General features: G+C 39.9%; 1 protein-coding gene across 10 annotated transcripts in view; it reads left to right on the top strand.

Annotated features, from left to right (window-relative positions):
* The window catches only part of RALYL (RALY RNA binding protein like), a 629175-nt gene that overhangs the window by 118277 nt on the left and 494637 nt on the right, over positions 1-16261 (top strand). For 2 of the 10 annotated variants that reach the window (XM_043507662.1, XM_043507665.1), the window contains exon 2: positions 2264-2369. The exons of the other annotated variants lie outside the window; for them this stretch is intronic. The gene's annotated coding sequence lies outside the window, so the exon portion shown is untranslated. The remainder of the gene's footprint in view (positions 1-2263; positions 2370-16261) is intronic. 10 annotated transcript variants of the gene reach the window in all.

Below are 16261 nucleotides of genomic sequence, written 5' to 3'. Positions count from 1 at the left end.
CCATCTCCTCCATAAACTTATCGAGTAGAATCTTAAAACCAGATAGATCTTTTGCCCCCACTGCTTCCCTTGGAAGGCTATTCCAAAACTTCACTCCTCTGATGGTTAGAAACCTTCGTCTGATTTCAAGTCTAAACTTCCTGGTGGCCAGTTTATACCCATTTGTTCTTGTGTCCACATTGGTGCTGAGCTGAAATAATTCCTCTCCCTCTCCTGTATTTATCCCTCTGATATATTTATAGAGAGCAATCATATCTCCCCTCAACCTTCTTTTAGTTAGGCTAAACAAGCCAAGCTCCTTAAGTCTCCTTTCATAAGACAAGTTTTCCATTCCTCAGATCATCCTAGTAGCCCTTCTCTGTACCTGCTCCAGTTTGAATTCATCCTTTTTAAACATGGGAGACCAGAACTGCACACAGTATTCTAGGTGAGGTCTCACCAGTGCCTTGTATAATGGTACTAAAACCTCCTTATCCCTACTGGAAATGCCTCTCCTGATGCATCCCAAAACCGCATTAGCTTTTTTCACAGCCATATCACATTGGCAGCTTTAAAAGAGTCTTAATTTGAAAAAGTGCTGAGCACATTTTAGGCCCTGTTAAGGTATCTCAAGTTGGGCACCCAAAAATTGAGGCACTCAATATCCTAAGTCATCTTTGACAATTTTGTGCTTTGATGTTCCTCCATACAAACTGTTAGTGGAATTCAGGTAAATGAGATGTTAGAGGTGATCCTGGCAATGAATGATATGACTTGAGCATCTATCATGATAGAACCAGATGGAATTCTTTCTTCACTCTTGCATCTAAGTCTAAATAGAAAGCATTGGATAAAAATCTACTAGAACGCTGAGACATGTTTTCTACTTACATAACTTTGGATCAAATAGTAAAACCCATCAGAAGCTACAATAAATTGTTTTGCTTGGTGACACATCAGGTGTACTAGTTTCTTGTACTAGTACCAACAATATTATTCTTGGTCACAGATCAATCATATGATGGACACTTTTCTGCAAGACAAGCAAGATGGCATTATGTTTTAGCATGTTCCTTAAATAATAGGTTCTTCCATGATACTGTTGTATAACAAAAGTGAATAAAATGAGAAAATAATGCATTGAAAAAAGATGTACCTAAAGTACTATCATCACTGAATGATTGAGGGTGAAATGTGTGTCTCATTGCAGTCTATGGTATAGTGGAGTATTAAACAAGTTACCTCACTGGCTCATTTTTTGATGCAAAAGTTCTTTTCAAAATAATATGATTAAACTAGCTATAGTATATGTTAACCAGATATACAGACATAGCAATTCCATGTCCCAGGTGTTTTTGAGGGCGACATACTCCCTTGAGCAACAGCAAAAAGAACTGTAATGTGTTTGGAGTGCAGTTGAGGCACACAGGTCATGTGCAAGAGATGGGGACAAGTGTGTGTTTCAGACAACTGTCTGACAGTTGCTCTAAAAGGGTTACTCTTTGCTGTATATTTCATTGCTGTTTTTGCTGTCTTGTCAATGTTTGTTCAAAAGATAGGAAATCTGTGCACGTTGTAAATACAGAGAGACTGAGGAAGGATATCCTGAGGCTGTGTCCAATCATTTCTCCCTCAACAGGGAATTAATGCACTCCAGAAGTCCTTTCACTGCCTGACAGCTTGGAAGTTAGGACATTAAATATTAGCTATGATTTTTTGCTACAGGGACATTAGTTGAAAATAAGAAAACAGAACTGTATAGAGAGTAAAAGTCTATATTTGAAAAACTGTTACCTATAAACAAGGTAAGTATTTTAAACTGGGCCTTGACATAGGCTGTATCTCCCATTTTACAGGACACTAAAAAACAGTTCCGAAGTGAGCTGTAGCTCACGAAAGCTCATGCTCAAATAAATTTGTTAGTCTCTAAGGTGCCACAAGTACTCCTTTTCTTTTTTGCGAATACAGACTAACACAGCTGCTACTCTGAAGTTTGGTTACAGTTATACTGGAGACCAGTCATGTGAAGAGGATTGAGGAAACACAAAGTCACAACCCTCCCTCTTCCTTCCCCCCTCCCACCCTGGAGATGTTCAGTACCAGGCAGAATCTGGAATGAATTCGCTTATTAGCAATTCTGCAGTCAAACTTGTAGCACTGTAGAAGTTATAATGTATATGGTAATGTAAGCATAGCCCTTTTTGTGGGGTGTAAAGTCTCTAGTTTACACAAAACTCGATGGGATGCCAAGGCTATATTTTTTTCAGTGCTCTTTCTCTTTAAGGTTTGAGACTCTGATGGAAGGTTAAAAGAGCACAGCCCTGGTAAGCAGCCCTGGTGGCCATATCCAAGTTTGGTGCTCCTGGAAGGCGCCTTGCCAGTTGGTTTTTGAAAGTAGTGTGTGTGTTTCTTGCCAATATGTCAATGAAATGCTCCAGTTGGAAGCAGCATGCTGGTGAGGGAGTGTATCAAACCCCATTTAATAAGTGCCCAGATACAATGTTGATAGGTGAATTATACAGAGTTCTCATTTAGACTACATTGAGAGGTTTTGTGTAGATGGGAGGTGAGGCCAATCATAACATGAATCTTCCAGAAGATATAATATTGCCAACTTTTGTGATTTTTTTTTGGTCATAAATCTTACCATATTTAGTGTTTTTCTCTTAAAGCCCCATCTTTTTGAGGCATGTTCCTGAGGATCTTGGTATTTTTTAAAAAAAAACAACAACCCTCTGGTTTCAGAGTAAAGCTTGAAAATGGGATGAGGGTGCACCCTAAAGGCTCAAAACCCCAGCATTTTTGAAAAACCCTATGGTTTTTAAACCAGTATTATAATTTTGAGGGTCTCAGTGTGTGATTGATGAAAGCTTGGAGTTGGCAATATTGGGGAAATTTGGCTCAATCCTGGATCCTTTAGTGCTGCTTTAGTGGTGCAACTGATCTAACTATTATTGCTGACTGATTCAAACAGCCAGAGGATGTAGCCGGCTCTGTAGGGGGCATGTCAGGAATGGCCTGAGTGGAAGAGGACACATGGTTGAAGCATAGCAAATGACAGATGATCATTTCTGGAGGACATTACAACAGAGGCATAATTTAGAGCAGACACAGGGTCAGGACTTTGGCAGCCACATTACTGCTGCCTGTCCCCCTGGATTGGGCAGCCACTACTAGCTCTTTTGTGGCTTTATTGTACTCCCCAAGGATGGCTATAGCAGAGTACTGGGCCCTCGGTACTGAAAGGCTGACCCTTAAAGCTGTGGATTGTCTTGTACCTCAGGACATGTAGTATTGGAACTGTCCTGTCTGAGCCTCCCTCCCCCAATCCTCCCTATTTAAGAGAACTGGGAAGCCCTGCAAACTGGGGTCAGCACCTTCTTTCTATCTCTGTAGTCCTTTTTACCATCCCACACCCCATTCTTGGTGCTTCTAACATGGTACAATAATGAAATGATACTGTGTGTATGTATCATCTTCTTTAAACTGCTAAATCTAGTCAACAAGGATACCTTTTGTTTCTGCTTTGAGTGAACAGAAATTAAAATGTCCCCTTAAAGTGCCAGAGACAAACAGGTCTAGCATGCCAAATGCAAAACATTCCTCCCACCCCCTTTCTTTAAAATTTTCCTTGGGTTGCTTAACTTTGCTTCATTATGGCAGTAACTGGGGTTAATTTAAATGAACTACATCACCCTATCAATTAGTAAACAAGAAAGTCAATTAAACCAATTAAAATTTATTGGAAATTGGCTACTGCCATCTGGAAACTTCCACTGTCAGAATTTACAGCTGGAGTGACCTTTACATTTTGAGCTAGCAGGACTCTTTTGAGATTTCTCTAAGAAATGTTCAGTATTTACAAAGCTTGTTTAATAAATGCACCACCATAGATATTTAGAAACACATACAATGTGTTTCAGTGTCAGTAAAGATAACAGGTGAACAGATGGAGATATGCTGCTTCTGATTATGGTATATGCTGTATCAGGTGTATGTACTGAAATAAAATATGCAGTGATTCTTATTTTTCTTTTATTTCTTATGTACAATATTCAGTCTCTTGATGTGATGGGCCTTAGAATCACAACAACAGTGATCTTGCTCTAGAAAACTCTAGATGGCATAGTTCCTATTTATATATGAGACTGCCTTTTTCCCTGTGATCTGTTAGGGAAATTGAGACCAGATGGGACCTGTTCCTAGATTTAAACATCAGTGGGCATATCCCATTCTGCAGCTGGTGTATTTTGTCATAGCTTCATTGATTTCATTAGAGCTATAACAATTTACACTGGCTGAGAATAGGCATCTTAAGAGGTACAGACAGTACTCTCTCATTGGAGAGCCTTAGGCTCAGAATTCGCTTCCTCAGCTAGCCTCCTCCCATTGCTGGGCCATGTTCAACTGCTAGACTTCATGCTTAAAAATAATAAATTCAGACAACTTTGTTTTTTCATTAAATTATAAGTCACCTAGTTGTTGGTGAATCACTGTAGAAGGCTATGAGCAGGCAGCAGAAAGAAAGTGAATCTCAAAGAGAAATGAGAAAAATGTCCCGGGGCAAATAGAGAGAGATTTTGTGTGTATTCACATTGTATAAGTAACTGAAGTCTGTAGTGTAAACATCTACATTTAAATGCAAAGGAAACAAATCAGTTTTCTCCTTGCAGTTTTGTTCTCGCCTTTCCTGGACATACAGAAATGATGGTAGGTAATCTAGTGCCAGTGCATTAAAACTCTTAGCTGCCATGACGATTGGAATGGTATGGTTTGGTTTATTGCATTTGCACACTTAGCTGCTGCCATTGAGAGAGCTTCCCTTAGCCCATGTATCAGTCTATCTCAGTTACTACTAAAGTGCCAGTCATAGTATCTATTCTCCAGGCCAGCTTTTCAACAAATCTTTCGACCTAATTGAACCATTTTGATGGTTGTGGAGAAGTGTGTTTTTGAAGAAGTAAACACAGTGGGTCATGTCTCTGGCTGAGTAAGGGCCAAACAGCATGGGGGCAGTGGGAAAGAGATGGGGGGGACGGGGGATTGCAAAACTGGGATCATGTTCACCTTTGCATCTCCCTTTATACTGACTGGTACTGTGCCACTCCAGCCCGTGGTTAGAGAAGTCTCCACATCCAGATTCTGCTGCCGGTGATCACAAAGTTGTCCCACCACATCTGAGGATATGGCCCTGTTTATTCACAGATGTATTTTCTCCTTATAGTACATTTCCAGAGACATTCTGTTGTTCCATGATTGGTCATTGCTCTAACATGGACTCTTGTAGTTTGGTTTCCTGCTCTGTTGTTCGTTGTGAATTTATTACCATAGATTAGCATTGCTTAGATTAGTAAACCTATTTTTTTCATATTTAAATCCACTGTTACATAACTAAACACTTAAAAGGCATTCTTCCCTTCACTGAGTTACTGTAAATACACTTTTATAAAACTACACTGAGCAAAATCCTGACCCAGAAGCTCAGCCTGAGTTCTAGAGCCATTCTGGGCTTCCTGAGGAACTGTGTTGGTCCTGAGCTTCTTGATAGCCATCCAGACTGGATGCATATGGCACTTGAAGTACAGTGGAAAGAGATGGGGTGGAGGTTACCTCCTTGATGCCCCTAAGTGCGGGTCTCACAAGCTGACAGAGCTCTATCAAGGAAACACGGAGGAGGCCAACACAGGTGGTCCACTATCCTGGAGACATAGCAGCTGGCTGAACAGAGGTCCAAGGGGCCATAAGACACTACGACCATCAGCCCCTCAAGAACAATTCAGTGTAGACACAACTGAGCATCTCTGATATATTTCTTACCCCTTCCTCTGCTCCATGGAGCTATCTACAATAAGGAAACAGAAAACCTAAGGATCAGAGGTCTCAATTTTTTGGCTCCTCCTCTTGACTTACAGCTATTTTCCTTTTTAGAGGAGGAGACTCATTTCTGAGCTCCCTGGTTCCCAGCCCATCTGTCTCCTTAGTGTAGGTAGCTCTATGGGGGCAATTACAGAGAGCAGCCCCTGCCTTGCTAGCTTGAGAGGCAGAATGGACAGGATCTGCAGAGGAAGGGTGGAGTGAGAGTAGAGTTAATTCATGGTTTAGCTGTGTTAAATCTGGGTATTTTAGTGAGGTAGGACTCCAGAAAACTCCTGCTTTATTTCCCATAAGGACTGGATAAGAGGCAGCTAATGATGCTTACACTGAACAGTGAGGATAAAATATAGTGAAAAACACTGAGCACTTTCCAACCTGTTCACAGAATGCAGGAGAAGTCCCAGGAGAATTATAAAAATAGTATGTGAATAAAGGCTGAATTCAAATACACAGAGGGCAGGGTTAAGGTGTTTTGGTTAACACTAACATTACCAAAAAGAAAAGGAGTACTTGTGGAACCTTAGAGACTAACACATTTATTTGAGCATAAGCTTTCGTGAGCTACAGCTCACTTCATCAGATGCATTCAGTGGAAAATACAGTGGGGAGATTTATATACATAGAGAACATGAAACAATGGGTGTTACCGTACACACTGTAACGAGAGTGATCACTTAAGGTGAGCTATTACCAGCAGGAAAGCAGGGGTGGGGGGGAAAATGTTTTGTAGTGATAATCAAGGTGGGCCATTTCCAGCAGTTAACAAGAACGTCTGAGGAACAGTGGGGAAGGGTGGAGGGGGGGAATAAACATGGGGAAATAGTTTTACTTTGTGTAATGACCCACTCAAACTCAAGCCTAAATTAATTGTATCCAGTTTGCAAATTAATTCCAATTCAGCAGTCTCTCGCCCCCCTCCCCCGCCCTCCTGCTGGTAATACCTCACCTTAAGTGATCATTCTCATTATAGTGTGTATGGTAACATCCGTTGTTTCATGTTCTCTAGTATATAAATCTCCCCACTGTATTTTCCACTGAATGCATCTGATGAAGTGAGCTGTAGCTCACGAAAGCTTATGCTCAAATAAATGTTAGTCTTTAAGGTGCCACAAGTACTCCTTTTCTTTTTGCAAATACAGACTAACACGCTGGTACTCTGAAAAGTAACATTACCATTTTTACACTCTTCAGTGTTGCATGCAGCTTTAACATTGTTATATTATAAAATTTTGCATGCAGTATTATATATGGGGGAGGAAAGGGGAGATTGTTTTGGCTTTATGAATCAGTTCACAACAGAACTTACCATTTCCATTATTTTTACTAATTTTCTCAAGAAATATTTTCTTCTGAGGTGTGGATTTTCCCTCGAGATAAGTGGTGCTTGAATTCTTATAAGAAGTTGTTGAAAACAAACTCTGCTACATAATTTTCATAATCTAAGGCTATTTTCTTGCAGGCATCTTCTGCATCAGCATAAAAACTAGACATTATATCAACCTTACATTCTTGTGAACCTAATATAGTGGACAAATGAAGTGTTAGCTGTCCTCTTTTGGAAAGATTTATGCATAAATTTAAAAGTGCCCTGTACTGCAGGGAAGTGTGAACCCATTTATTCTGATTATAATAACATAAAACACTGGTCTGAAATGTGGATCAGAGGCTTATAAATTCTTAATGTAGTTAACTCTGCCTGGAGATTACCTCATTCCTTTTAGTCAGATGTTGCAGAATTTATGGGAGCTTATAATCACAGTTGGGTTTCTGTTCACTTATGAGGTTAACCTAATTGCGTTGTGTGATATTTCTGCAGTATAGAACATGTATGTAGTCATTTGTGCAACATAGGTGAGCTCCTCTCTCACATAGATGATTTGAAGTGACTTAGTTGTGCCTCTGCATTGCAATTACTATGATCCTCAGTCAGGGAGCTGCAGAATATTGGATGCTGAGGCAGACCGTAAGACCTGTCATGTGGATATCAATAGGGTGAATTAGGTGTCAGCCTTAATTTTGACAACTTACATTTAGTTCTTTATGTCCTTGTGCATGTCCCAACCTATCATCACTCTGAACTCCTTAATGTGTTTTTTTAAATTACTTAGAGATTTCGTAGCAACACATGAATGTTTGTGATGGTGCATAGCAAGCAGCATTCTGAGCACACTTACACTGGTAACTCCACTGACTTACTGGTAACCATTTGAACTGGTGTTTGATATCAGAACTGGGCCCCAAATAGCTTGCTACTGTGATCCTAAAACAATATGCCATAGGCTGTTACAAACTGTATTGTACTTCTTATCCTCCTAGTGGTTTTTTTAATATATAGAATGTTGACCAGCTCGTGCATAAAAGTGTTGGTATGGTAACATCCAAGGCCAAGACTATAACAGGGTTCAAAAAATAACTAGATAAATTCATGGAGGATAGGTCCATCAATGGCTATTAGCCAGGATGGGCAGGGATGATGTCCCTAGCCTCTGTTTGCCAGAAGCTGGGAATAGGCGACAGGAGATGGATCACTTGATGATTACCTCTTCTGTTCATTCCTTCTGGGGCACTGGCCTTGGCCACTGTCAGAAGACAGGATACTGGGCTAGCTGGACCTTTGGTCTGACCCAGTATGTCCATTCTTTTGTTCTTAAATATTATTTTGTTATGTTCCAAGTGGAAGATTTTCACAGCGACAGGTCCGTGCAATAGACAAAGTTTGCTGCACATTGGCTTTCTCAGATGCAATAAATCGATTGTGTAGCTGTGGTTCATTTATTAAATAAAAGAAGAGCGTCAATGGTGCATTGTTCTACGATAGATTATTTTCCACTAGCTTTTGGAAACCAAGATCAGTATGTTGCTGTAGAGATGGGGCCTTAAAATACTATCCACTGTTCATAGTTGAATACTTAGAGATGTATTTTTATCAGATGAATCACCAGACTTTGTCATAGCTTGATGTTTCAATATTTTCCTTGCCTCTGGTTAAAAGCAGAAGGCCCAAGTGTGAGCCCAAGATCCACTTATGTAGAGGACTCTACACATGCAGCTCTTCCCCTCCTCCCAATGCACACATTTACATCCTGCTTGCAGTGCCCCCTTCCAGACCACGTGAGGGAAACTCCATGAGGAGAGACGAGGCAGGCACTGGGCAGCCTAGGCAACCTCATGTTGTGTCAAGGCAGGGGAAGCAACTCATCCTTCACCAGTTCCACAGAGATTACTTAGAAAAGGTAATATGGCCTAGGGAAGAACTTTTTTCTGCAGAACCCTCTCAATAATAGAGGAGGGCAGTGGAAGCTAGAGTTATTTTTTAATGATGGAGCTTCTTTGGAACTATGCTGTGGGAAATAGGAGGAGGGAGCCACCAGGAGCTTGGACCAGTAATCCCCACCCCTCCTCTGGAAAGATAGGGAAGAAATTTCATTCGGGGATTCTTCCAATGTTGTTCTCTGTAATTGCTTTGCCACGGGGGTTTTCTATGGGGGGAGTGAGATGCTGTGGTCCTGACTACAAGTGTATGTGAATTGAGAGAGAGGCAAGGCATGTTCAAAAGTATGGAAGATAGAAGAATAGCAATATTTAGGGGATGTAGATGCAGAATCACAACTCCATCCATGTACAAGCATACGGTTGGCTCTATAGTCAAAATAACTGCTAACAGCAAACATTGCTGTCCTCCATCAACTTTATCAACTCCTATGTTCTCAGAATATTTGGAATAGAGGAGGTGACTTACTGGATCCAATCAGTGGCTCGGCTCATTCAATATCCTATCTCTAACAGTACCAGCTCCTTCAAAAGAATGAGCAAGAAACCCTGCAGAAGGCAATTATGGAATAACCACCCTACAGGGAAGTTTCTTCCTAACACTTCCATGAGTTTAGCTTAAAACATATGGCTCTGCCTTGGTGCGTGGTTATTTTATTATCTATAGTTGTTAATCAGCTATATTCCAGTAGCACCTAAAGGCTTTAACCAGGGTGGGAGGGGGCCCATTGTCCTATATACTTACAGAGTAAATGACAGTGCCTGCTCCGAATAGTTTACACTCTAAAAAATCAGACATATTTGGTTGAGGAAACAAAGAAGCAGATGGGCGGGGCACAAGGTAACAAAGATAAGAGGATGCTTGGTTTAGAAAAAATGTTGGCTGAAATTTTCAAAATCCTCAGAAATATTTTTAATTTACCAAAATGTTGGTTTTCAATAAGAAAACATGACTATTATGATAACAAATAATAAAATTTGAAGAAACACTTTAGTAAAAATATAATGGAAAATGGACTATACAAAATGGAAAGAACTTTGAAATTGTGTGCAAAGTCTTTTTCCTATTTCTCAACCAGCTCTAGGCTGAGGTGAGTTTTTTAAGGAGTGACTTAAAGGAGGCTGGTGGATTTGAGGATTTGGGCTGAGAGTTCTCCCCCAGCCCACATTATTATAAATTTACATTACCATTGTGCCCAGGAGCCCTAGTCATGGACCCATTGTTGCTAGGCACTGTACAAACACAGAACAAAAAGACAGTCCCTGCCCTGAGGAGCTTACAATCTAAGTATAAGATGAGAAACAACAGGTGGTTGCAGGCCGACAGACTGGGAAATACAAGGAAACAGTGAGGCAATATTGGTTAGCATGATTGGCACAAGCAGTCATGGTAAAAACTCCAATCAAAATTATCAAATCATGACAGTCTCCTTTATTTTGCTCCTTAATATTTACCTTCTCTCCTTACAATTAAGAAACCTGATTCTTGGTATTTATTGCATCATTGTGATGGAAGAGCTCAAGGAATGGAAAGCTAAAGTCTTTTGTAGTGATGACTGACTGGCAAGCCACATCAGTTTCACTACTATCCCAAAGACTGGATGTAATCAAGTGATGTTATGGCAGCAGTAAAAACTAAATTGTAAATAGTGCTGTTTATTGGTTTTTATTTGTGTTACTGTAAAGCTTTGTTTGAGAGTGTTACTGCACTGACTGGCTTTCCTGTGGCTTTGGTGTTTCACAATGATGATCTCATTGTGCAGAGCCCTGTTAATAGTCAGTTGAAATAATAATTTTCATCCATGGTGTTTTTATTAAAAAACTATTCATATGATTCTAAAAGGGAAAAAGTGTGGTTTTTGTTTTTGACCAAACTTTGAGAGACTATTTTAAATTTTAACAAAACTTTGAGAGACAATCCTATATTTCCTCAGACACAGCAGTCTGATGTGCAACTATTTGGTTTTTTAAGATATTTTTGAGCCAGAGTGTGTACTATCATCAGCACTGTAAGTATAGGCTGAAATAATCATTCAATTCAAAACTCCTGTTTCTTTATCTTGTAACTTTAAAAAAAAAAAACTTTGTGTGTGTGTGTGTGTGTGTGTGTTTGTCTGTATTATCTCAGTCATTGCTCTTGCTATGAGGACGTATCTGATCAAAATTACATGTAGTGAAATGTGTATGTTTAGATAAGTATCCCATGTGGGTTGGGATGTGTCTATGTAGATACAGAAACAGTTTTGCTTTCTCCTTTTATTGTAATTTCTTTGTCATATTCTTCATTAGGTAACAAGGGAAAATTTTACCGCTGGCATAAATAGGTACTACCCTACTGATTTCAGTGGATCTGTGCCTGCTTAAGTCAGTGGCGGATTTGGCCCTTTATCTAAATGCTTTTCTTCTGAAAGATGAGCAACTCTTGTTTCTCTAGCAATATGCTAAAGTTTATTATAGTATTAGTCAGTGAAAGAGGGCTGGTTCGGCTCTTCCAATTGGTTTTTGTATTAACCAGCTGTAATATTTGGTTAGCATTGCTGGTATGATTATTGTCTCTCTTCTATGATTTTCAGTAGTGTACAATTGTGCAAAACTTTCTAGATTTACCTGTAACTAAATTGCACTCCATGACTAATGACATAACATGAGAGAGAAGCTATGAGAACAGTCTGTCATGTGGATGCAGGAAGATGTGGTACTATTAACACAATGCTTGATCATGAGCATTGTGTCCAATGTAGAGCTGCATAGGTTTTACAAAAGAAAGGATAGTGTTGCTGCTATTAATTATTTTATGTTAGTTGGTGTTCCTGAGTAGCTTAGTAAATAACTTGTGCCAAGACAATATACTGCATGAAAAGCATTTCCTTGAATTGCTCATTCTTCTTTACTGTTTTAACTTCCATCCATCCTTTCACTCACTATTACATAATTTGACATCATATATATCAATGTAGCATCTTACCTTGTCAACACCTCAAATTAACTTAGTTCCAGTGTTGTTATACTCCCATGCCACTATGTGATGACAATGTAGCAAATGTCTTTCAGGCCACAAGAAGAAAAAAATGCCATTCTAATTGTGGTTTGCAGCAAGGGCATTCATAATGGAATACATTGTAATGGATACAATTCTGCAAATTCTTTTTTTTTGGTCAGCATTTTCATTGTTGCTTACATTTCTGACAACTGGTGATCAGCAGCTTCTACCCTGTATTCATCTCCCTTTTGATTCCTTTAGGACTAGTTTGATTTCTCTCATCATTTTCTTCTGTTTAGATGAAGAATTTTCAGCTCAGAGTAATCTTTGAAGCACAAATTATTATTACTATTTAGTTCCATATTTAACGAAAACTCTATTAATTGTATTAAGTCATGTGTAGATGCTGTATTTCAAAGATGGGGCAAGTAGTCAAAAATGATCCAGGCATTTGTAGCATAATATGTAAAATAGAGGCAAACAGACTCAATAAGTGCTGTGTATTGTTTCCTTAGGAATTGCTCTATTAATATATACTGCCCTCTGGTCTACAGATCACTTTTTGCATTGGAAGAAGTTGCATTGGTTGCCTGATACAAGTTAACAACAAATGGTAGCAGAGAGACTGGAAGTGGATGTACTTTAAAAAAAAAAACAAAAAAAAACAAAAAACAAAAACAAAAAAAAATCCTCTTTCATTTTGAAAGCTGTTAATATTAATTAAAGACTGCTATGAGAAAATCCACACTCAGCTTGCAGAAAACATTTTGTTGGTCATGGCATTGGCACAAAATCAACAATATTTCCTCTTCATAACCAAGCTGTAGAATCATTTTTAAATAATTGCAAAAACAAAAAATAAAATGCATGTAGAAATAGTGACATAGGGCCCAATCCAAAGATCAGTGAAGTCAATACGACCATTTCTATTGACTTCAATGGGCTTTTGGATTCCCACTACTGCTCTTCTAGACATTAAACTATTCATGTTCTGAAAGCATCATCTGAAGCATTGAGGCTCGTATTACCCCTTCATTTTCTACAAAAAACACAGTCAGTATTTTCATAAGGAAATATATATATATATATATTGTATTTAACATGGAATTTGCTGGGAAAAGAACTGAAGCTTTAATGTCCAGTGGGAAAAATAAACTCTGACGAAAGAGTTATAAATAGTTTAAATTTGCTGGTATGATTGAATATCTTTGGCCTCAGGTCTGCTAAAATAAGACCCCCACCCCTCCAATCCCCCGTGCAAAAACACTGCCTTCAGAATACTTCTGTTCTTCCATGCTACCTACATAACTTTCTTTGTCAATAATGGGGATAAAAATCACAATTAAATTCTACTTCATATAAAACAGGCATGGCAATCAGCAGCCTGTTCTTCAGCTGGATTTTGAAATACTTAGGAATCCGGTAAGAAGGAATTAATGTATTGTGTCTATTAATAAAAACAAATAATAATGTATCAGAAGACTGTGTTTCCAGATCTTCAGGTAATCCTAAAACATGAATGTAACATTCTTTGGCATTATTTGCCAATTGCTCAGCTTTATCAAAGGAAGCATTATCCTTAGTGATAACAGCAGGTAAGGTTGTTAAGCTATATTCTGTGTCTGAAGTTCTGCACTACGATTTTCCAAATTGTTTGTATGTTCACCAGTAAATTCTGTCTCTTTTTAACAAAATCCAGTATTTTGGAAAGAGACCTAGATTTAATTGAATCACAGAGAATTAACAATCCCAAGATAATGTCATAGTGCTCGCTTAAGGCATTGGCCTATAGTGCCTTTGCTCAAGACATTTATGTCAGCATTACAGCTTTCATTCCTCTTAATGGTTGCATAGAAAACTTGAAAATGTATGCCAGGTGTAACTGATAAAGGGACGTCACCTGGAGTCTGCGGAGAGCATAAAACAGTAGTTCTTAGATGTATGGGAACTATCCTGTCTCTCTCAATTGCAGAGTAACTCCAAAACCTCTGATCTAGATGGCCTTGCCAACACCATCCTAACTGAGGACTGTGTGTGGTGGGAGGAGAAGAGTGTGGAGATCCTGGCCTACCCACAAACTGATGCAAATCTGCTATTGGGTTAAGTGCTGGGGGCTGCTCCCATCCCTGATGCTCCTGAGGTTGTGCATGTGTGTGTGTGTGTGTGTGTGTGTGTGTGTGTGTGTGTGTGTGGGAGGGTTTCTGTTATTCCTGCAGGTGGGTGGAAGTGGGGAGGGAAGCACCCTTCTGCTTCCACTCCAAGTGGGGAAAATCCTTGTTGTAAGCCAAGGGCCCTGCCTTAGTTTAGCCCTTTAATCAATACGGCTTAGAGCTTTAAGGAACCTTGGTGTAGGGATGCTCTAATAGGATGGCAGCACACCTAACATATCTACCCAGTTAGCAGCAACTTTGAAGCTGGATAAGAAAGGGGAACTAAGCCATTGTTAACTCATTGCTGCAGCTGACTTAAGCCACCTAATATAAAGGAAATGAAATGGACCTCCAGGATCCAACTGGGGCCTGAGCGGTCAGGTCTGAGGAGGCAGGACTTGCAGTCTGCAATAGACTAGTCTGGTCACCAGAACCCTCAACAGGATCAGTGGATGAAAGGTTTCTGGTAGGAGTGTGTGTGTGTGTATGTGCATGCAAAATAGGTTTCTGATGGGGCATGTATGTGTGTAATATAAACAGTGACCATAACCTCTGATGAGGAATGACTATGCATGTGGGAAGTTATGTGGGTCAACAGACCAGAACCCAAGAGAGCTGGCCAGCTTTGAGAATGGAGTTTTGTGTGAACAAAGCTGATCCCAGAAGGGGTGACATCAGTTGGGCTTAGTGTCTGGGATCTTGTTTAGAGTACGTTGGGTGAAAATAGGACCTGCTTATGCATGCCCATTGATCATCATCACGAATGGCCTCTCTTGCAGTGGCTGCAAAAGGGAAGTGTGGAAGGAAAGAATTTAAAAAGGAAAAGGCTATTCTTGCCAGTGCTACATTGTATTAGACTATTCACAGAAAGTGCTGATTCCACTGATGAATTTCTTTGTTCCTTGGCCTCCAATTACCTAGGAGACCTTTTCTAAAGAAGGAAAGGAACAAAGTAATAGCTCCTTAAAGCTTAACACTGTGTTTTTAATCCATAGTTTTTTTTAAAAATGGTACAGCCTGAGACGGATTGCAGTGTGTTCTTAATCCCACCCATCCACTCAATTTAAAGCAGGCAGAGATTTCAATTCACCCTTTGACAACAAGAGAGGGAAAACTAATAATCCCCTGAACGCAGCCTGTGGCATTTTCCCTAATAACAATTTACAGAATTAAAAAGAAAAGAAATCACTCAGTCTTACTACAAATGTTGATTTTTGTAAGTTTCAAAAGGTCAGGTATGTGCTTATCAAGTTGCAATGATGAGCAGTCCCTCAAATTCAGGTATAGGTACAGTAACTGTGAGGAATTCTCTTAAATGCATGTCATAGAATCATAGAAGGTTAGGGTTGGAAGAGACCTCAGGAGGTCATCTAGTCCAACCCCCTGCTCCAAGCAGAATCAACCCCAACTAAATCATCCCAGCCAGGGCTTTGTCAAGCCAGGCCTTAAAAACATTTAAGGATGTAGATTCCACCACCTCCGTAAGTAACCTCCGTAAGTAAGGGTGCTTCACCACCCTCCTAGCGAAATAGTTTTTTCCTAATATCCAACCTAGACCTCCCCCACTGCAACTTGAGACCATTACTCCTTGTTCTGTCATCTGCTACCACTGAGAACAGCCTTGTTCCATCCTCTTCGGAATCCCCCTTCAGGTAGTTGAAGGCTGCTATCAAATCCCCACTCATTCTTTTCTTCTGCAGACTAAATAAGCCCAGCTCCCCCAGCCTCTCCTCATAAGTCATGTGCCCCAGCCCCCTAATCATTTTTGTTCCCTATGCTGGACACTCTCCAATTTGTCCACAATCTTTCTGTAGTGGGGGGCCCAAAACTGGACACAATACTCCATATGTGACCTTACCAGTGCCGAATAGAGGGGAAGGCAGGCCGACAGGGAGGGAGGGATGGGCAGCCCCTTTAGTGCAAGTGGACCTTGGACACAATGTTGAAGGAAAGACTGAATTCAGTGAATAGTCTATAGCTCACAGTCCTGTTGGAGATCATTTCTGTA

The sequence above is a fragment of the Dermochelys coriacea genome, chromosome 2, assembly GCF_009764565.3.
Source record: "Dermochelys coriacea isolate rDerCor1 chromosome 2, rDerCor1.pri.v4, whole genome shotgun sequence".
Taxonomy (NCBI): Eukaryota; Metazoa; Chordata; order Testudines; family Dermochelyidae; genus Dermochelys; species Dermochelys coriacea.
This window is presented reverse-complemented; position numbering and strand designations above follow the sequence as displayed.